General features: G+C 31.7%; 1 long non-coding RNA gene across 1 annotated transcript in view; it reads left to right on the top strand.

The window, feature by feature from the left end:
• The first annotated feature begins 3,650 nt into the window (after window positions 1–3,650).
• LOC109212654 overlaps window positions 3,651–11,248 on the top strand; it is a 14,516-nt gene continuing 6,918 nt past the window's right edge. The window contains exons 1-4 of the long non-coding RNA XR_002065897.1: window positions 3,651–3,766; window positions 5,320–5,508; window positions 6,020–6,072; window positions 6,548–6,621. This is a non-coding gene — a long non-coding RNA (uncharacterized LOC109212654). The remainder of the gene's footprint in view (window positions 3,767–5,319; window positions 5,509–6,019; window positions 6,073–6,547; window positions 6,622–11,248) is intronic.

The raw sequence follows: 11,248 nt of genomic DNA, 5'->3' as shown, positions 1-11,248 counted from the left end.
GCATGTGCCGAGGAACTAGTACTATATTAAAAGCATGAAGGCCCTATCAAAATGTTGTTCGTCTTTTTTGCCAAAAATAAGTTTCACATTGGATAAAAGTGTAATTTAATTATTTTCTAAAATTATAAGTTAATTATTTTTCTAATATTTAAGACTTTGAAATCAACTAAAACTTTAATTGTTAAAGCTTTTCTTATTTTAACTATATGGAAATTCCTAATAAGAACTTAACTCATCTAAGGATTTTATATCTAAACTTCCGATCCTAAATAGACCATCCAAGTTAAGAATAGGACAGTTTACCAATACTTTAAAATATAAAATTTATTATATAATATTAGATAATTATATTAGTTAGGAATTTGGGGTAGCAACTATGAATATGATAAGGCACATAAGAACGAAAGAACTTGCAGACAATAAAATAACTTGAGCTTGCCACGTTAAATTTTAAATGCGTTCTCATTCTTTCTTCCTAATTTTTCTTTTAATAGTAATAAAATAGAAATAATGAAAGTTATATAATTTTTTAAGAAGTACACTGATAATAAAGTGTATTAAATTACTAACAAAATATAAAAACATTTAAGATACAATATTAAAGAGATAAAGAGTGAGGAGAGGAAGAGAAGTCGTAGACAGGAGTCAATGACACTAATGATATTACAAACACAAAAGTTTAAACATGAAATATCAAATTATTGCTTTCGCTTTAAAAATATAATTTTTATTGAATAAAATTATAATTAAAAATTAAATTATTGATACTACAGATGAGCTAATATGAAAAATTTGAATCAATAAAAACTAAACTATCTTCCTTCAAGGTTAAGAAAAAAAATAATTAAGTAATTTAAATTAACCTATTAGTAAAAGAATTTAATAATTATTTTTTTGAATTTGACATATAAGTACAATTATTTTTAAGTAGGACATTAAATTTATTTCGTTAGGGAGATCATATTAGCGTTGAAGAAATAAAAATAGAACCAAAATTAGTAAAGTATCGTATTGAGGGTCAAATTGATAAATATGCAAAATTTGAAACAATAAAGATTAAATAGCAAAAGACAAAAATATCGTAAATGAGTTAGCATTTAATATCATATATTTGTTTCAATAAATAACAAACTGCTATGTATTCATATATTAAGTTATTTATCGGTAAATTCTTAATTAGCTATAGTGTCAACCTCTTCTTTCTCAAAAAGAACGGAGAAATTCAATTTTTAATTTATTTTATCGGGGAAACCTTTATTGATTAAAGTATTTTGATGTTTGCTTATTTTAGTATTAGGTCATTAAATTATAATAATGTTTATAAGATATTCCTATAGAAGTTTTAGAAATTACAATAAGATGTCTGAGGACTTTAGAGATTATTTCTTTCTTTATTGAGCTAACTAAATGAGAACAACATTCGTCATTGAGTTATAGTATATTATCAAGAAGTCAAGTTGGTAAAATGCACACTTGAATCAATCTATATCTATATTTATACTAAATTAAAAAAGCACAAATAACCTTAGTGAAATATTTTTCGCTTATAAAAATAATATATTTTACACTAGACAGAATAGTCATTTAATTATTTTTTTAATTTTAGGACAATCAACTATTATTACACTTTTTTGTTGAACTATGTAACAAGTCATAATATTTAAAACTTAATCGATTTAAATTTTACCATTCTATTCGATTAAACACACTAAAAAGAACACTAGCGTCTACAACTTACATAAATATATAAATCAATTGAGGAATGTACATAATCATAAATGATTACGTAATCTTATAACGATTTTAAATAAGAAGCATATATAAAACTTATTATACAAATATATTGTTAATATAAGAGTCCTAAAATCAAGACGCCACTTCATTTGTCATAATAGCTGATTAATGAACATAATCAAAGGAATCAAATTAACAATACAGTTTTAACTATATTTGAAAACAACTAATATGAAATAGCCATCAAACTTTTACATGTTTGTTGTCTTACCTATAACACAAAGAACCCTAAAGGCCATTTATTTCATTTTTTCTTAGCCTTCAAAAGAGAATTCTTAGTTGATAAAATAATTATTACAGTTAATCTTAAAAATTTGAGTCAGAAAAAATAAACTATTTTCTTTAATATTAAGAACAAATAATTAAATCTTTAAAATACCATAATAGAAAAAGAATCGGATTCTATTATTTTCCAAATTTATCATATACATAGAATTATTTTTCAAGTTGACAAAATTCTTAGTACAATATTAAGATTCAGATTTGGAAAAGGTACTAACTTGAAGAAATAAAGATAAAATAGTAGAAAATAAAATGTATTTAAAATAAGTTTCATTATTTATCTATTTTATTGTGAAATAGTAACTCACCATTAATTAATTTTTACACTTTACATTGTTATTTATTAATTTTTTCATGAGTTATAGGGTCAGCCTCTTCATTCCCAAATCTTTAAAAGATCAAAAGATATTTTCAGTTTGTGTTTTTTGACAAATTTTTAAAAAACTATAATAAAAGTATAGTTAACATCGTATGTGTCTTCTCGAATGAACTTGGGAATAGTTTTTTGAAAATATTTTTAGTGAAATTCTAAAATCTTCAAACCATTTGTTTTTGCTGAAACTAAAGAAGAAACGTGATAGCTTGTGAAATTGAATATATTGCATGATGATTGAGGATATCTATGAGACCTATTTTCTTCTATTTATTGAGTTAGCTAAGATAGACATTCATTAATTTTAGGAACTTATATTTTTTATAACTTAAAATTCTTTTTCAATATAATTTTAAAAAAATTTATTTATTGAGACGAGGCACACGCGCAACGCGCGTACTCTAAAAACTAGTAAACTGAGTGACATGCTCACTACCTTTAATGTTATTGCCATTGTTGTCTTATCTTAATTGAGACTCTACAAATTTGATTGAGAATACCATGGGTGGGCAAGTGGCTCTAGTAGGAGACGAGTAAAACCTTGATTTAGGTCCCAAAATTTTTAATAATGAATTTTATAATTTTATTTCAAGTTAGCCAATATGAATATTTTTTAGAAAAAATAAAAAAGTAGAGAAAAGGTAAAAAAGAAAGAAAGACGTCTACTCTATAACAGTAAAAATATTTTTAAAACTCTGAATTAAACTACTTATATCTTCAAATTAAACTACTTAAATCTTCATATTAGTAAATATATTTTTTACAACAATATCAAAGGTACCATATTGCAAATACATGTCTAACATCTCATTTATTTAAATTACCCTTTTCTAATATAAATAATAATATTACTATGTGAAGTTAAGGACTTTATGTCATTTAAGAATATATACTATAAACAACAAGTATGAAAAAAATGGCAAGATTAATTTTTTTGAATATACGTGTGTATATGCACTAATAAAAAAGTAAAGAATCTGGAAAAAGTACATTGACTTGTAAAGATATGGAGTAGAAGGAAATCGAAGAATTTGCAGAAATGCAAATATTTTTAACTATATAATAAATGAAAGTCTTGGTACGACGAAGGGCAATTCCGTAAATATAATCTGCTTTATGAGTAAATTGGTATGCGTTCTTTGTTCATTCCGTAAAGAAGCGTGTAAAATGTTTGTTCATGCCAGTTCCAAATTGATTTCTTTCTCCCACTCTATTTTGTTTCCTTCCCTCCTGTATTTTCCCTTCCCTTCTAGGTATCATTTCACAAATTATCCATTTGTGATTTCTGATTTTCTAGCTTCTATTTCGTTACTTCTGGTAAGATTTCCCCTGCCTTTTCCTTTCTTACGTTCATTTTTGCCCATCACCTCCGGATTTTTGTGAAAGTTTGTCCGGTTTTGCTTCAATTTTTAGTTTGTTACTCTTCCGCACAATTTCTTGCTAGAAATTTTACATACATGTTAGTAATTCTATAATCTGTACATGCATGTATGAAAATATATATCGGGTGCATGTAATTGTATAATCCTGGTGACTGATGCCTTTTCCCACTTTTGGCACTAATTAATTACTTCAAATCCAATTGTCTTTGCAGAAATTTGTAGTATTCTGCTTCCTGATGGAAGATGGGTCTTTGCTACTTTAAAAATTATCTTTGCTAAAAAGAATTACTTTAAAAATTATGTATAAGCATATTTTCATGGTATTGTATATCTGTAACTGTTATATTTTGTAGTTAGTGCTCATTTCCATCTTAATCATTTATTCTTCTGGTTATTTTTCATTCTTTACTCAATATGATGAATTATTAACTATGGAGACTGATGAATCCAAGGTGTTCGGTGATATGCATAAAACACGTAAACTATTTGCTAAGAATTCCTTTTGTTTCTTTTTTAACGCCTTCAACGATGCAAAGTTGTACATTTAAGTGAAATGTGGAAGATTTTTCATAAATTGTGTACAAATATAAAAATACTTCTTGATGACATGAAGCAATGCTAAATTTTATATGTTACTTTTTAGTCCAATTAGATGAATTATTATTGGCAAGGTAAATTCGTCATGGTACTAGAGTCGAGATGGTCAATAAGCTGTCACAGGCGATTGTTTCTCTACCTATTTTATTGAGCTTTTATTTTCTCATGCATATTCTAATTTCCTTGCATGTTTGCTTAATGCATGCTTTTATTTGATGCACTTTTTTGGGACTCTAATTGTTTATGCATGTCATAATTTTTATTCTTATTTCCAGTGGTTTCGACAGCCATGAACCTTTCTAGGTGAGCATGATGTCGCTCTCTCTTTTAGGTTGACTTTTTTTTTTTTTTTTTTAATCTATTTTAGCCCCTTAGCCTTTCTTCACCATTCAATTCTTCCACATAATCAAGTTTTAAGAATATGGCGAGTTGCGACTGTAGTTGACTAGGTTACCACTGAGGTGCTTTGGCTCCATGAAGCTTTTCATTTGTTTCTATTATCATCTGTATTGTCAAAAGGTTATGTATTGAGTTTAATTGTTGTACTTTTGTAGGTTTCAAATCTCAATCGTTACAGTTATATAGTTGATGTTCGTTCCAGTTCGAAACTTAGATGCTTCGAAGCTAAAGAAGTTCATTTTTTGTTTTGAAAAGCGACATACTATGATCTACAAAACGTGCTTGGATTATAACGTTGTTTGGTATCTTTCTGTTTGCCTTTTTCTTATTCTAGATGTTTTGCGGGACAATGGTGTTTCGTGAATATTTACTTTCCATGTGCAATTACATGGTATAGTTTCGTATATGAATGTCACATACTATTGGCATATGATGTCACATATGATTGTTCTATGTTGTTTCATTCATTGGTATATTTGTTATTTGTTACAGATAACAATTCATGGTTCTTATCTTTCTACTTCGTTGGCTGATGGCTTCAGAAGAAGCTTTACAGAACACTAATAGTCGATTGAAGCTAGAAGTGAAGGTCATGCACATAGCGAACAACGTTGATTCTTCCAGTAGAAGGCTTCCATTCTTGCACCAGATTCATTAGCTGAAGGAACTGATACAAGATTGGTAGGCCATTGATTAATAGCTTTCAGTTCTTATAGTGATTGTAGGTATTTATTTTTTCTGTCTTTAAAGTTGAGGGTGAGAGTATAGGAAAGATTAAGTAGTTGTACGATGGAAGAAACATAAGAATAGAAAGAAGAATAAAAGCAAGAACATTTAAGTAAATACAAAGCAGATACATCAAGTGTTAAGTATTAATCTGTAAACCTCTACTATTAGTTTTTACTATTTCAATTTATGTATATATAAAATTCTTATACCATGTCTTCATTATATGTTGTTTAGTTCTAGCTTCCTTATCATTAAGCTTCTTCTCATATGATCTTGTTTTCTACCCTAGCATCAATCAAGTTAAAAGGGGCATAAGATTCTTTTATTCACTTTTCAGTTTACCTAAAAAACTGGCCTTTCAGCCAGTTGAATGGAAATCCATAACATCCCCATCACCCACCTCGGTCTTTTTCTATCTTTATATTTAATTCTTTTTCTTTCTTTTTTTAAATTGTGAAATCAGGGAAATAGAAGGGCGGAGGAGAGAATTATGAGAATTGAATTTACATTTATTTGGTAAGACACTGTCAATCGGTATCACTAGACTGCAAATCTTGATAGTTTCTATTCCTTTTTTATATTTTTAAAACCTTTTTCTTTTATTTCATAATACAATCAGAGAAATATAAAGGTGAAAGACTATATAATGAGAATTGAACTCAAACTTCTGTAACAGACATTCAGGAGATGTAACAGACATGAATATGGTTCCTCTTCCATATTCATCTTTTTATTATTTATTTATTTGTTTCTCTTCTTGTGTTGTTTTTATTAACAAGATTGAAGCATATATTCTACAACTACGGCGGACATAGTGTTAAAATGGCTAGCCACATAATTCCTTCCTTCCCTTCTTTATAGGTTCCTTTCATCCACTTATGCGGGAAGTGTCTTGGCGTTTTTTTTGGTCAAATCTGATTGTTTATCGTATCATGACCATGCATGAATTTCCAGAAGTCTAATAGATACACTGGTCTGAATATTTTGACAGAGCTTGGACCATTCTTAATGGACAGGATTACCATCACTAGACATTGGTATCTTAACTATGATAAAGTGACAGAGGTACAGATAGTACTTTCCCGTCCTAAATATTTGAACTTCTATTCTATTTATCTAAACAATGACATTTTGTCCTGGAGATATGGTAAGTTCTCTTTAGTCCTTGTCGAGTTATGGTTCATTTTTGAAAGGTAATTTTCATGCTTCTAGAAGCATCCTTTAACTCTTTCACAACTATACTACTTCTTTTCTAGCTGGATCATATGTTTTATCTGCTAAAATTAGGTTCTTATTGGAGTGAAGAGTACACAACAATTAAAGTTGTGGCGAGAAAGTTAAGTGACTATGAGTGTTATACTATCATTGTTGATGGGGACGTGGTGGAGGAAAATGTAGATAGTAGAAAAGTCCAAAAAAAATAAAAATAGTGCAAGTATTTCAATATGTCAAACATACAAGTCCTTGGTTACTCATATTTTTGAGGGTGTATATACAAAACATAATGAAATGCTGTTTTGTTTGACGACAATGAAAGATGGTCAGGTGCTTTTACATCTGAAATTTGAAAGGATGTAAATATGCATAGTCAATCCTATAAATAGCAGTAGTTTCTTTGTCTTATAGCTGTTAAATTTCAAGTATGAGCAAGGAAATTATCTGTTATATCTGTTTTAGAATTACATAGTTCATACATCTCTTTTTGGTCTTTCAGGAGTTTCCATAGTTGGGTTTGTAGTTCTGATATATAATGGGGTGAGTGAGGAGGGTAGGGTGAGATTATAGGATTTAGAGATTACGTGTTACAAGATTTTTAATTTCTAAGCACAAATCAGCACCAAAAATTTCCATCCTTTCCCGTCCAAAGGAAGAGAACCCCATATATTTTCCATTGATCAACTTTCCTTGAACATTTGAGATACAGTAACCTAAAATAGCTTTAGAAAATCACCCTCTCTCATGGACATATGGCCTTTCATCAAATTTTATAGCTCTCTTCTCAGATCTTTTTTGCTCTACGTTGATTTTCAGAAGATACTGATACATTACTGCTAAACTATTCCTCTATTTAATATTTAACTTACCTACCTTTCCAAAAAATTTAAATAAATTATACCGATACATTAATGAGTAATAATCTGGAGTAAGTTGAGTTTGTTATTTGTTAGACAGGTTCAATCTATTTGGAAATTATTGATTTGGTCAGTCGGTGAAAATATAGTACTAGACAGCTCATACTGCACTTAAAAAACAAAGGAGCTTATTTTCTCCCGAGCCTAATAAGGAAAAATTGGAAAAATGTAGGTTAATTTCAAATATATTAAAGGAACATGGGAATGATGATGCACCGTAGATGGAAAAGTGGAGGAATTATAATTTATGAGAATACAATCATTGCAAAAGAACATTCAAATCGGCATAAACCTGTGTTGAGAAACTGAAAATTGAATATAGTTGGTAAACCTCATGATTGTAGATCTGCCGTACCAGCAGTGAAATATAATAACCCATCGTATGATTTAGGTTATAATCCATTTCTCTTTCTATCAGTTTGTAATATTAGGGGTTATCGCTATTGATCATAAAAGTGTTTGATGAGTTCTCTATTAGTGAAATCTTCCTTGCGACTCGTTATGTCGAGGAAGAGGCAAATCCGAAAATAAAGAAGATAAAGAACACCAAATTTTTACGTGGAAAACCCTTCAAATCGAAGGTAAAAACCACGGGATCACAAAGATCCAAAAAACTCCACTATAACAATAAGAGGGTTACAAAAGTTCTCCAAATTGGCTACACAACAAGGGCCAAACACGGAGCAACAATAGCAACAAGAGCAACAACTAATCAATTAAAGAAAGAGTATAATCCACAAAACGAAGCTGCTGTTCGAGGCTCGAAATCAGATGTTACGAGCCTCCAAATCCGATCTCCACCGTTCAAATCCAAGACCAAGATGTTACGAACATTCAGTCAAAATTTCAGCCCGATCCAACGGTTAACGAATCGGAAAACGTGATTTGAATGTTGGCTGGTCGGAATAAAAATCTGCAGCAAAACAAATATTTTTCTTCTCTCTTCTCTCTTGACGAAAGCTCTCTCAAAAATCACTCTTACGTGCTTAAGTCTTTCAAAGACTTGTATCAATGAGCATAGAATAATTCTCCAAGGTTGTCCTATTTATAGATCATGAGTGGTGCTTTCTCTTAAAGCAAAAACCCACTCAAAATAGGAATAAACCGAATCCAATTCCAAACAGGATTGGAAACCAAAAGAGAATAGGATTAGGCCATTGGGCCTTTGGCTGGACAACATGGGCATGTGCCCAACAAACTCCCCCTCCAGCCAAGGGGCCAAATGTGTCTTCAAGTAGAGGAACTATTGACAGGCTTCATGCCTGCCAATTTTCTACAAAATTCATGTTTATCTGCAACCACCGCCTTTGTCAGCATATCCGAAGGATTTTTATCAGTGTGTATCTTCTCAACCTCAAATAATTTCTCTTCCACGGCCATTCTTATCCAATGATACTTTCTATTTATATGTTTGGTCTTAGAATGAAAAGTGGAGTGCTTGGTGAGACAGATAGCACTCTGATTATCACAAAATAAGATGTACCGTGGCTGCTCAAAGCCAAGATCATTAATAAACTCCTTCATCCATAGTAGTTCTTTGGCACCTTCTGTGACAGCAATATATTCGGCTTCTGTGGTGGATAGAGCTATGCACTTCTGTAGTCTAGATTGCCAAGAAACAGCTCCCCCTTTCGGCAATTTCACTAACTCATATGTGCCATTCTCATGGAGTGACTTCATCTCATCTTCCATCGCTTCGATCCAATGATCTTTGTGATTATCTTGCATGTCTTCATCATAATTCTCAGGTTCTCCCATGTCAGTCAAAAGTACATACTCATCAGGAGGATAGCGCATGGATTTTTGCTTCTCCCTCGTAGATCTTCTAAGAGAGGTTTCAGGAGCATTCGTAGTAGTTACCTGTGCAGGAATTGGTTGCTGATCAACCACAACTTCATCAACTGGAGCATCCATAACATGTACACCATGATGATCATTTTGATCTTGATCACTATCTCCATCATTGTCTTGGGTTCCTTCATGTGCAATAGGTGCCTTAGCAATTGAAACTGGATCAATATCAGCTAAGCTCTCATTACTCTGAGAATCTATCTTCTCAGCTTTGTCAATATCTTCAATAGTTTGGTCTTCAAAGAATATTGCATCACGACTTCTAATAAGTTTATTATCAATTGGATCATAAAAACGATACCCAAACTCATCTTGACCATAACCGATAAAGATGCACTGCTTAGTTTTGACATCCAGTTTCGATCTCTCATCTTTAGGAATATGCACACAAGCTTTACACCCAAAAACTCTCAGGTGATCATAAGAAACATCTTTGGCAAACCAAACTCTGTTTGAGACATCACCATCCAAAGCAACAGCAGGAGACAAATTGATAACATAGGCAACAGTGTTAAGTGCTTCCGCCCAAAATGTATTTGGAAGTTTAGCCTCTGAAAGTAAGCATCTAACTCTCTCAACTAGAGTTCTATTCATCCTCTCTGCCAAACCATTCAATTGAGGTGTCTTGGGCGGAGTTTTCTGATGACGAATTCCTTGTTCCTTGCAATAGTTATCAAAGGGACCACAATATTCACCACCATTGTCAGTGCGAATACATTTTAATTTCTTCCCCGTCTGTCTCTCAGCTAAGGCCTGAAATTCCTTAAACACGCCAAGTGCTTGATCTTTAGATTTCAAAGGATACACCCAGAGCTTACGAGAATGATCATCAATGAAGGTCACAAAGTAAAGTGCACCACCTTTTGACTTTACTTTAAAAGGACCACACAAATCAGAGTGTACTAGCTCTAATAAATCGGGCTTTCTTGAGGGAGGATGGCTATGAAAGGAAACCTCCTTTTCTGTTTGCCAGCTAAACAATGGATGCACCTTTTCACCTTTGCTTGTTTCAATCCAGAAAGCAAACTTTTTTAGCCAAACACGTAATCCCCATATCGGTCATATGACTCAATCTTCTGTGCCACAATTCTGACAAACTATCACTTTCCACCAGATTTATTGAGTCATTAAGAATAGAGCCTTGTGTCACATATAATTGACCAGACTTGACTCCTCGAGCCACTACTAACGAGCCCTTGGTGAGCTTCCATTGGCCGTTAAAGAGAGCATTATGGTAACCTTCATCGTCTAATCTTCCTGCGGAGATCAAATTGAAAGGAAAGTCTAGAGCATGCTTCACATCTTGAAGAACTAACGTTGAACCATTATTAGTTTTCAAACAAACTGTGCCAACACCAAACACCTTAACTTCACTGGCATTGCCCATCTTTAACACTCCAGAATCAACATGAGTATAAGATGAGAAATTTTTTTTTCTTGGTGTGACATGTGAGGTAGCTCCAGAATCTACTATCCAGCTCGTCTCATGGGATACCAAATTGATGACGTTTTCATCATAAGCAAAAAGAAGGTCATCTTGAACAATAGCAGCAACATTTTTCTCGTTATTTTCAACTTTCTTTCCTTCTCTAGTGTCTTGATTCAACTTGCGGCAAAACCTTTTGATGTGTCCTTTCTTGCCACAGTGGTTGCATGTAACATTATAGTATTTGGACCTTGACTTACTTCTAACTTTACCTCTATTCCTT

This window comes from Nicotiana attenuata, unplaced genomic scaffold (assembly GCF_001879085.1).
Source record: "Nicotiana attenuata strain UT unplaced genomic scaffold, NIATTr2, whole genome shotgun sequence".
In the NCBI taxonomy this organism is placed as follows: Eukaryota; Viridiplantae; Streptophyta; class Magnoliopsida; order Solanales; family Solanaceae; genus Nicotiana; species Nicotiana attenuata.
This window is presented reverse-complemented; position numbering and strand designations above follow the sequence as displayed.